A 12,268-nucleotide genomic window follows, 5' to 3' on the forward strand; every position below is an offset into this window, starting at 1 on the left:
TTAATTTCGGCTATTATTAATTTATATCTAATAATTAATTTTTGTTATCTCTGGATAGTTCTTTTCTACAGCATTTCATTGCTCTGAGAACGTATTTTTTTAAATGTTTTTACATATATTTCTCCAATATCTACCACTGGTTCTTTCTGTGTATTATAAATTTGTCCCATATTCAAGATTTTTCTCAGTTTTATGGTGGTCTTTGTTTCCATACTTACATTTAATGTGAAGAATTAGTTTATGGGGCCTTCCTGGTGTCGCAGCGGGTTGAGAACCGTGCTGTGAGGCTGTCTGTAGCCTCTGCAGGGAGGGTTAGATTCCTGGCTGGCCAGGGAGATTCCCACATGGCACGGCAGCCCTCTCCTGTCTCACCTGCTGCTCCCCTCAGCAGTGCTTCTGGTCTATCTGCCTGTTCTGCTCCCCACTCTGGTGAATCCTCTCACCTTCCCGCACCTCTGGCCTATACCCCAGCTATTGTATAAATAAAAAGAAAAATTAGTTTATGATTCTAAATTAAACCTCAGTAGAGTTCTAAACAAATCAATGCGGGGAAAAGTTAGGGGCATTATGAAAAGTTAGGGGCATTATGAAACTGATGGGGAGTTCCTTCATGTGCATAAAGTTTGTTGACTTGATTAGCTATTGAGTCATCTTACTGGAATTTTTTTTTTTTTAATTTTGGAGTATATGTCTCATCTATTGGCTGGTTATCTTCCTTGGAGAAGAATCTTCCATCTTCAACTTGGAGGGGAAATGCCTGATTGTTAATGTTCTGGATGATGAATGTGCCTGGCCTTATCTTCTAATTTTTTATATTAGAAGTGGAAGAAAGTGTGGAGGTGCTCCAAAATTTGTTATATATATTGTCACACAAGGTCCCTCTTCAGCATGGTATTCCCAGCCTCAACTGTGCCGATTTTCCCATTCAGTGCAGACATCTTCTGTCATATCTTTGCCAGACATCACTCCACCTTCTGCCAGAGCAAGTGAGCAGCAATTACTTTGACTAATTGGAGAAGGGATATCTTGTGTTTATACCATACTGTTGTCTATTAAGTGTGCAGTAGAATTATGTCTAAAAAAGTTTAAATACCTTAACTAAAAAAAAATCTAAAAATCTTCTGTCTATCATGGAAGCCTTCAACTTGCAGGTTAAGCCTTCAACTTGCCTAGATGTTGATGGCAGTTGCCTGATCAGGGTGGTGGGTGTTGAGGGTTGGGGTGACTGTAGCAATGTCTTAAAATAACAAAACAATGGTGTTTATCATATCCACTGACACTTCTGTTTACAAAATACTTTTCTGGGCCTCCCTGTTGGCACAGGGGGTTAAGTCTCAGTGCTATCAAACTATCGCCAACCACTACAACATGAGCTTGGTACCTAGTCAGGGTACCCACATATGGCGCAGCAGACTGTTCCTGTCTTGCCCACTGCTCTCCTCAGTAGTGTATTTCAGTAGATCTACCTGTTCTGCTCCCCACTCTGTCTCTGGTGAATTCTCTCACCCTCCTGCACCTCTGGCCTATATTCAGTTCTTATGTGCATAAATAAACAAAAATACATTTTTAAAAACAAAAAACCAAAATACTTCTCTGTAGCATGCATTATTGTTTGATAACATCTTACTCAAGCAGAACTTCTTCAAAAGCTGTCAAATCTCTAAAATTCTGCCACTGCTTTATCAACTAAATTTAGGTAATATTCTGCATCCTTACCTGTAATTTCAAGTATCTTCAAAATGAATAGATTCCATCTTAAAAAAAAAAAAAACTACATTCTCCCTCATCAATAAGGAGCAATCCCTCACTTGTTAATTTTACCATGAGATCGAGCAACTCATTTTCCACTTCTAATTCTCATTTTCTTGCTGTTTTCATCATGTCTGCACTTACTTCCTCAGTAAAGTCTTGAAACTTCAGAATCATTCATGAGATTTGGAATCAACTTCTTCTAAAAGCCTCTTAATGTGAATAATTTCACCTCTTCCCCTGAGTCAAGAATGCTTTTAATTGTATCTAGAATGGTGAATGCTTTCCAGAAGGTATTCCATTTACTGCTCATGTTCATCAGGTGAATCACTCTCTAATAATCACTCTCTATGACATATCGCTTTACATATAGTTATGCTAGAACATTGAAATTATAAATAATAGGGCTTCCGTGGTGGCACAGGCAGTCAAGTGCAGCCCTGTGAAGCTGTTGCAGCCTCTGCGGGTTCAATCACGGCTGGCCAGGGAAATACCCACATGGTGCGGCAGACCTCTCCAGTCTTGCCCGCTGCTCCCCTCAGCAGTGTATTTCAGTCAGTCTGCCTGTTCTGTTCCCTGCTCTGTCTCTGGTGAATCCTCTCACCCTCCCACACATCTGGCCTGTACTCTAGTTCTTGTATGCATGGATAAATAAAGAAATGATAAATAATAATTTAATAATAATTAATGCTAGAACATTGAAATTATTCCTTGACCCATGGGCTGTAGAATGGACATTATGTTAGCAGGCATGAAAACAAAGCTAGGGGCCTCTGTGGTGATACAAGGAGTTAAGACACAGCACTAGGAAGCTATCCGCATCTACTGCAGTGCGAGTTCGATACCCCGCCAGGGAGGTGACGCACATGGCACACCAGACCTCTCCTGTCTCCCTGCTGCTCATCTCAGTAGCGTATTTCAGTAGATTTGCCTATTCTGCTCCCCACTCTGTCTTTGATGATTCCTCCCCATCCTTGCCCCTGCATCTCTAGTCTGCAACCCAGCTCTTTTTTTTTTTTATTTTTTTAAGAAAGAATTTTTTTGTTTTTTTTTTAAAGATTTATTTATTTATTTATACAAGCACTGGGTACAGTCAGAAGCGCAGGAGGGTGAGAGAATTCACTAGAGCCAGAGCGGGGAACAGAACAGCCAGGCAGACGAAATACACTGCTGAGGGGAGCAGCGGGCGCAGCAGAAGAGGTTTGCGTGCCATGTGGGACCCTCGCCGGCAGCTGGAGATCGAACCAGTGCTGCAGAGGCTGTGGGCAGCTTTGCAGCCCAGCACTCAACCGCTGCGCCGCTGGGGAGGCCCCACTCCAGCTCTTGCATGCATAAAGAAATAAATTCTTAAAAAAATAAAGAAAACAAAACTAATCGCTTTGCACATCTCCATTAGAGTTCTTAGGTGACCAAATGTATTGTAATAAGTAGTAATAATTTGACAGGAATTTATGTTTTTCCTAAGTAATAAATCTCAACAGTGGGTTTAAAATAGTCCACAAACCTTGTTGTACAAAGATGTACTGTCATCCAGGCTTGTTGTTTCATTTATAAAGTATAGGCAAAGTAGATATAGAGTAATTCTTAAAAGACCTTAGGATTTTTGGAATGGTAAATGAACATTGGCCTCAAATTAAAGTCACCAGTTTCCTTAGCTCCTAAAATAAAAGTCAATCTGTCCTTTCATGCTTTGTGCCAGACATGGCTTCTCCTCTGTAGCTATGAAAGTCCTACACGACATCTTTTAGTAGAAGGCTGTTTTATTGATAATATGTTAAGTATAGCTACCTTCATCAATTATTTTAGCAGCATTTTCTGAATAACTTGCTTCAGCTTCTATATCAGCTTGCTTCAGCTTCTACATCAGCACTTTTTGCTTCACCTTCAGAATTTTTATGTTACAGAGATGCCTTCTTCCCTTAAACCTCATAACCCAACCTCTGCTAACTTCAAACTTTTCATCTGCAGCTTCCTCACCTCTCTCAGCTTCATAGAACTGAGCAGAGTTAGGACCTTGCTCTGGATTAGGCTTTGGTTTAAGTGGATATTGTAACCAATTTCCTCTTCTATCCAGACCACTCAAACTTTCTTCACATCAGCTTTCTTATCATTCATGTGTTCACTGGAATAGAACTTTTCATTTCTTTCAAAAACTTTTCATTCGACTTCACAACTTGGCTAACTGTTGGTTTGCTTTCAGTCCTTTTTTAACTTTTGAAATGCCTTCCTTACTAAGTTGAGTCATATATAGCTTTGATTTAAGGTGAAAGATGTGAGACTCTTGCACTTGAACACTTAGAGGTCACTGCAAGGTTGGCATTTGGTTTAATTTCAACATTATTATATCTCAGGGAATAGTGAGGCTCAAGCAGAGAAAGAGACAGGAGAATAGTTAGTTGGTACCATCTTACATGGGTTCAGTTTGTGACTCCCCCAAATAATTGCAAAAGTAACGCAGAAGATGACTGATCACAGATCACCAAAACATATATAATAATCATGAAAAAGTTTAAACTATTGGGAGGATTGCTAAAATGTGACACAAAGACATGAAGGAGCAAAAGCTATTGGGAAAATGCCACAAATCGTCTTGCTTGACATAGGGTTGCCACAAATCTTCAGTTTAAGACAACACAAGATCTGCAAAGGGCAATAAAACAAAGTACTGCAAAACAAGGTATGTATGTATTGAGATAAATTTGTATCATTTTGACAATAATGACTATCTAGAAATCTTCAATTCAAAATACATTTGGAAACCTTAAAATGTCAAAGATGAAGAGAAAATAAAGATGAGCTTTTCTTTGATGTCAGCAGTAAAATGTTTTTCTCATATTTTAGTGGAAACTGAGCTTTCTTATAGATCACAGGACCTGGGATACCATTGTTGCAATAATTTAATCTGAGATAGGAGTGACATTGTTAGCATAACGCTTCTTAATAGTATTAGTCAAACAGAGCCTTACGAAACATACCCGTTGACTTCAAAGGATTTGTTTTAAAGAAAGTAAAATAAAAAGGAAATAAGAATCCATGGGAACATAATATAGTACCATGATTTCCATCCTGAGTTTTGGAAAACCTGACTAACTTCCAAATTATGTTCTGAGAAAGAATTGTCTCATACAAAGACACAAGAACTAATATAAAATATAAGTTCAAAATCTCTGGGGGGTGGGAAATGGACACAGACAGAAGCTCTCTCCTTTTATGAACCCCCACATGGAAAGTAGCTGCTGTTCTGTGAGCTGTGCCTGTGCCTTTGAACTGCCTGTGATTCAGACAAAGAAGTGGCATTTGACTCACAGGGAGCCAGAGATCAAAAGCTCCCCAACTCCAAAAAGAGATACACAGAACATATTTTCTTCTAGGACTTCTTTGGTGCATTAAACAAAAGAAGTAGAGTGAATAACAGTGACCACCAGAGGGCTCTAACATCTTCATATGTAAAACTTTCTTTTTATTTTTCCTATTGGAAGAAATAACTTAGAGCTGCTGCTATTGCTCTGTGTGTGTGTGTGTGTGTGTGTGTGTGTGTGTGTGTGTGTGTGTGTTGTTACTGCTGCAGCTGACATGTAGATGGAGCTCTACTTCCAGACAGGAAAAAGCCTGCCACTAGCTGCCCTAACCCTCTCCCCTACCCGCCAGGCTCAGGCAGGCAGATAGGCTATTCTGGTCAGAGGAGTGCTTTTGTGTAGGTAGTTGCTTCCCCTCATTCAGGATGCAAGAGAAAAAGGAAAGGGTACAGCCTGACCTGTTTCCCTTCTTGGTATCAAGCCTTCCTAGTGTCCTGCCCACATAAAGGGCAGCCAAGTCACCAGGAATCCTTCCGCAAAGAGTACACAAAACCACCAAGAGATGGGACACATTCTTGAGATCAGACCATTGCCTGGGACACTCCAGCAGGTACTTCTTTTATCCATTGTTTCTGGGAACAGAGGTTTGGATACAGCTGGAATAAATATGTTTTCTAGTTTATTGAGATGGCTGTGTAGGATCCAACTGGCTGCTGATCCCATGATTAGGTAGGGGAATTTTTTGAGGAAACCAATCTACCTTAACCACTTTACCTAAAATAGCAAGACAGAAAACATTTCCTTCAGAAACAGGTTTTTATAAAAAATATAATCTATTTGCAAATATAATCTAATTGCATGCTTTTAATCCAATATGGGAAAAAAAACGGCTATACAATAAACTAAAAGTCTAATAATTGAGGGACTGTTTATAAAGAACTCCCATGAGCACGGTCACTGACTTTCTCACAACACAATGGAGTAAGCACGACGGAAATTATTTTTCTCATTTTGCAGGGGAGCAAATAGGATGAACCTGCCATGATAAACTATGCTCTCTTGGCTAAGCTCTGGTGTTGGAGCTGGCAGCTGATATAAGCTCATATGCCCAGAAAGATGAGTCTGATGAGAAAGGGGGAGACTTGAAGGTCTTCTCATCTAAATGATAACTGGGTCTAATTAGGTGTTTTTATCCCAGCTCCACCTTTAAGGAACCCCAGCATAGGACTTTGTGCATAGTGGTTTCTCTAATATTTATTTTTAGAATCAGTGGTTACTAACAACAACTTAAATATCATTAACGATGTGCCCAGAACTGTTATAAGCACTTCCTATTATTATCTCATTCATTTCTAACAACTCCATGAGAGTGAGGTTGCTGCCACTATGGCCTTTGTTTTACAGATAAGGAACTTGAGTACAGAGAAATTAAGAGACTTGCCCAATGATACACAGACTAGCAGTTCAAGGGTTACGATTTTTAAAAAAGAACATGCAAATCAGTTGCTTTACTATCAACATTCTGGGAGATTAATTTATATTCTGAGGGTAATGTAGGCAAAGCAAAGAATTTAAACTTATTACCTCTCCCTTTTAATTAGGGCACAAGAAGGAATTCCTGGGGCATCTAAAAATTCATCCTACTGATTTAAGCCTTTCTACAAAAGTGACTTTGAACTATGATTGTATGAGCTTTCCCTTTGGTCAGTGACAGTTTCTGACCTTAGGTAGGATAAGATCAGCTGCAAAAATATGCCACCTGCCCCCATTCTTTCTTCTGTGACTATGAGAAGAGGACTTCACTGGTGAAAGTTTAAATGACCTGGTTTCTTCTGGCCTGTGTGAAAAGCTAATAATATGTTTTTAGTTTCATTATTTTCTACCTAATTTCCTGTATGCACATTCAAAAAAAATGAGTGAAGCTGTGAAGTGAAGTCCTGGTTGGGGAGTTCTGTGTGGTCCTCTCCTGTTTGAGTATGCAGTGGTAAGTGCATGTGCAGTGCTGGGGTCTGCAGACCATGGTGGTTGTCCAAGTTCCCTCTGCTGCCTGGGGCTCCATGGTAAAGAAAAGCAGTGGGCTGAGATTGTGATGCACAGCTCACTTAGAGCTAGAATTCAACACAATAGACTTCACAGCTAGACTTCTCAGCTAGACTTCAACACAATGAGTACCTAGGTTCAGTGCCTCTAAATTCCCACAGAGCTTTTGGATGTAACACCCTATCTACAAACTAGGACGTGGAATTAACTCATGTAACTCACATAGTTGGAACTCAATCAAGTTGGACTCTGACTCCTCTTTCTTCTTCCTCCCTCCGTCCCTCCCTCCCTCCCTTCTCTTTTTCCTCCCTCCCTCTCTCCCCCCAACCCTTCCTCTCTCCTTCTTTCCTGTTGCTTTTGTCCCTTGGCATGCTATCTTTGATAAATGAAAGAGAATATAACTTTGTGGAAACATACATAGGGTGATTATTTATACTTTCCATTTATTATCTTAAAATATACTGTTTTGATATCAAGGAGCCTCTAAGAACGGGAAATAAGCATGGGAGCAGGGCCTAGAGAAGAAAACAGTGACCATCTCTTCCTTTCCTGCTAGCTCAGACACAATAGCCCTGAGTCAGTGACCCTGGGTAGTATTTAAAAGATCGTTTTGCCTATGCATTTTGGATGGATTAGGAACTTTTTGCAAGTGATTAACCTCTAGATACAATATGACATTTGAATATAAAATCTAGTAGGTAGGGATAGGCTATAGTTGGGTAGGTTTTCTTTTTTTTAATTTTCTTTTTTTTATTTTAATTAGTTTAATGGGGTTTGGATAGATTTCACAGATTTATTGCAGACACCATCACTGCCTATGGACAGTCAGCAGTTCTTCCCATAGACCCGGCTAGGTAGGCTCCTACCCTGGACCCTGAAAGGTGACATATACCCTGGGCCTATATCCTTCAGGGTCCCGGATAGAGCCCACCTAGCCGGGTCTGTGCGCAGAACTGCCAACTGCCCGTAGGAAGTAATGCTTACCACAAACCAAATCAATGCATTCTTTGAGGGACACATGATCACTCACCTTGGTCACTAGCAGTCTGGTGCTCAGTGCTAAAGGCATATGAAACACAACCTTCAACACCCACCTCAAAACGAGGCCCCGCGGAAATGCTTCCCTGTAAGGCCTCCCTGGTGGTGCAATGGGTTAAGCACTGTACTGTGAAACTATCCACAGCCTCTGAAGCACAAGTTCCATCCAGGCTGGCCAGGGAGCTACCCACATGGCACAGCAGACCTCACCTGTCTCGCCTGCTGCTCCCCTCAGCCACTCTGCCTGCTCTGTCCCCCACTTTGTCTATGGTGAATCCTCTTACCTCCCCACCCCACACCTCTGGCCTGTACTCCAGTTCTTGTATGCATAAATAAATTAATCTTTAAAAAAAAAGAAATACTTCCCTACAGCTTTTGACTTATGTCCTTAGAATAATACTCTTCAGGTTTTGGGGTGCGCTGCTGCTGACATAGTAGATGGACACTCCTGGATGTACTGATGATGTAATGCAGAGGGGCTCTGCTAAAAAAAAAGAAAGTCAAATTAGTTAGAAATCAAATCCTTCCTCTCCAATAGCAAGAATATCACAGTCTTATAATGAGTAGTGTCTCGCAATAGTGTCAATTTTCTTGATTCTCCTTTGTGTTTTAATCCACAGTTTTTCTGAAAGTAACACACTAGTATAGTACCAGCACATAGGTAAACACAGTTGTTGAGGAATATTTTGCAAAATTAAATAATATCAGGTGAAAATGGGAGAGATGCAGTTATAACAGTAACCATCAAAAATGGGTTGCTGACCTCGCCCCCTCCCCATGTACTGTGCCTTTGAAGAACTGCCCTTTTCTGCAAGGTCATTAGTTAGACTGTGATTTTAGATAAAGGGTATAAGGCATAACAGTTTGGGTGGGAGACACACAACTTAAACTAACAATTCTGGGCAAGTTCCAATTTTTGAGGTAATTAGGAACATCTGAGCCTCACAGACACCATCTAGGACTCATGAAAGATCCAGTTTAAGAAAAAAGAAGTGTTCCAGAATGAAAACACCCACAGTGATCTGTTTGCTAGATAGCTGGCACTTCACTTGGCCTGCAGGAGAAGCCCCTTCCCTGCCTCTTTATATGCCCTTTCAAATAGTGGGTCTCAGGCGACTTTTTAGCTGCAAACTCAGAGGTATTCCCCATGGTTGCCACCTGGAATAAAATTTTCATTGTGGAAATTCTTCCCAGTTCAGTCTTTGGTTTTTGAGTGACTAATGAAATGACCCGATTCTGGTCTATAACAATACATGTGATATGTGAATATGGACTTTACATTGGCAAGTAGTAGACATTGAAACTAGACTTGCTAATAGGTGTCTACTTTACTAAAAACAATAAGATATAATCGAATTTTCAAATTATGAAAATAAAATTTTAAGCTTTCATGAATACTTTTTATTTAACTATTGGTATACATAATCATAATTTGTTATCAGCATTTTAATTCTAATAATTTTGAATCACTTACAAGAAAGTAGATTTTAAGAACTATAGGAAAATAACTTGAATTTTCTGGTCTAAAAAAATAATCCTTTATCAGGGTTGTTCCACAGAACTTTCAGCAATGATGGAAATGTTCTATATCTGTGCTGTCCTCCAGCCACCATTGCACCCTTGCAATATAGTTAATGCCACTGAGAAACAAAACTGACAGAAGTGTAGGGAGGTACTCCAGAATAAACAGCATAGCTTCAGATAATTCATATCACTAGTACACAAATTATGTGTCAATCTTGAGCCTAACAGCCTATCAGTGATTACTAAAATAAAGAGATAAATCAATTTTATGGAACAAATACATAATAATATATAAATTATGTATGTCTTCTTAAAATAATTGATCCACACAGACTATCAATAGGAAGACTAGATATGCATAATGATATATTCAGTCTTATATTTTGTAGGCCTCTGTCTTATAAAAAACTATTCGCATTGATGCCTTATAAAAACTATTCCTGTTGTTGCCACAGTAGGAAGATATAACATATAATATAACTTCTTACATAAGAGTATGCTAGCTTGATTGATTGATAACTTTGAAATACTTAGTCATATGCTGAGTATCCATTTGTTCTTTGGCCCCCAAACCCACCAATGTTAGGGTCTGGCCAGACAGCAGCCCTAATTTTGACCAAACAACCTGCAAATGTCACTAGTCTCCCCAGAGACCAGAAGCATTACGCGGTTGGAATAAAACAAAAATCCCTACTGTTGAATAAAAAGTCAAAACAAGCATTCTCCTGGGAGGATTCTTAGAGCTTCCCTTCTTTAGAGGAAGTTCAATCCATTCATTTTCAGTAAAGGCCTTCCTTTTAGGCTCAATGCTGCTTTGGCCAGCTACCTGTAAGATGGAATAAATAAACATGAATTTCAAATGATGGATTGCTGGCAAAAGCCCCATCACTATTTGAAATGTGGTTTGCCAATTTATAAGGGTAGAGTCAGCTTAACATCACAACGGTTAGACAACAGAGATAATATCCCCATGGCACCCTTAAGCTGCCTTATACCGTTCCTTGCTCCTGGGTGTTCCAGCTCTAAGGCTATTCTATACTTTCTCCCTGTAATTCTCAGGGGATTGATTCCCACTGCCCACAGTGGTACCCTTCTGACTGACTTTTTTTTTCTTATCCCTTTTTTTTATTTTCCCATTTCTTTTGTGCTGCTTTCTGGGGTTACTTCTCTAATAAAAATCAGTTGTATTTAACCCTTCTTCTACATCTGTTTCTGGGGGGGGGGGAGAGTGTGAGTAGTGTAAGACACCCCCCAGCACATACCATAGTGCCTGGCATATAGGATGACCTTAATAGATAATTGCTTAAGGGGCCTCCCCTGGGGGCCCAGACAGTTGAATGTCACACTGTGAAGCTGTCCACAGCCTTTGCAGTGCTGGTTCGATCCTGGCTGGCTGGCGAGTGTCCCACATGGCACGGCAGAACTCTCTTGTCTCGCCCGCTGCTTCCCTCAGCAGTGTATTTGGTCAGTCTGCCTGTTCTGTTCCCCACTCTGTCTCTGGTGAATCCTCTTGCCCTCCCACACATCTGGCCTGTACCCAGGTTTTTGTATAAATAAATCTTAAAAAAAAAAGAATTAAGAAAAATAATTGCTTAAGGAATTAACATACTTTGCAAATGAAATCCCACCCTAAAATTAACTTTTTCACACAATTGAAAGAAGGAAATGACCGAATTGACTTTTACCTCTATGTACCTACTAGCATGAAAACTCCATTGGAAAGTATATTACCTTTCAAAAAGAAAAAAAAAAAAAAAAAAAGCAAATTTGAGCTCCATCACAGTGCAAGATCACAACAAAATGAAAGCCTTGATTGCGGATTGGATCATCCTCACTTGTTGATCTTTTCCAAGTAGGAAACACCCTTCTACTCTTATAATTCAAATATTCATTTTGCAATTAAAGATAAGGCTACATTTTTGGGAGAAGAAGAGGATGATGTAAGTCATATTAAGAAGTAAATGATTAATACAGAGCCTTTTAAAGAGCACTTGTGATAAGGATCTAGAATTCCTGAAGAAAGAGGAACTCAGTTGGGATAACCAAGTCCTCTAGTGCCCAAATTCACCCTGGGAGGAGGTTGCCAGTTATAGCAACATATCCTTATCTACCTGTTCTGGGGTCCACTGGAGCCAGTGTTGACATGGCAAGGATGTATTGATAATTTTTAGGCCTTTATAAGCACTATATAGAAGCAGTGCAGGAAAGCTCAGGGCACATCTGCATCACAGATTTTGCCTTGACTGTGTTATTGCCCAGTGCTAACCTCTTTCCAGGCTTCCATTGTGCCCAGTTAGCTAGGCCATGTGCCCGCCCACCTGGCTTCAAGCACTTATTCCAAGGAAGAAGAAAGAAGCACTTTGTTTTTTAACCAAAAAAAAAAAAAAAAAAAAAAAAAATCGCCATCCAAGAGGCAAAGTGGTCAGTTTAATATTCCGAGACATTTGACTCCTTCCTTCTTCCTCCCGGGTTTCCCCACACTTTGCACCAGGTACAGAAATCACAGGTTACTGCCAAACCCTCATTTCGGGGTGACCACCACCTTCCAAGCACTGCCCGCACCTCGCTGCGGGCCCACCCGTGTGAGCGGCGGCACCACGAGGGGCCGGGCGTCCTGTGAA

The sequence above is a fragment of the Talpa occidentalis genome, unplaced genomic scaffold, assembly GCF_014898055.3.
Source record: "Talpa occidentalis isolate TD23 unplaced genomic scaffold, MPIMG_talOcc4v2.1 talOcc4.13, whole genome shotgun sequence".
NCBI classification, from domain to species: Eukaryota; Metazoa; Chordata; class Mammalia; order Eulipotyphla; family Talpidae; genus Talpa; species Talpa occidentalis.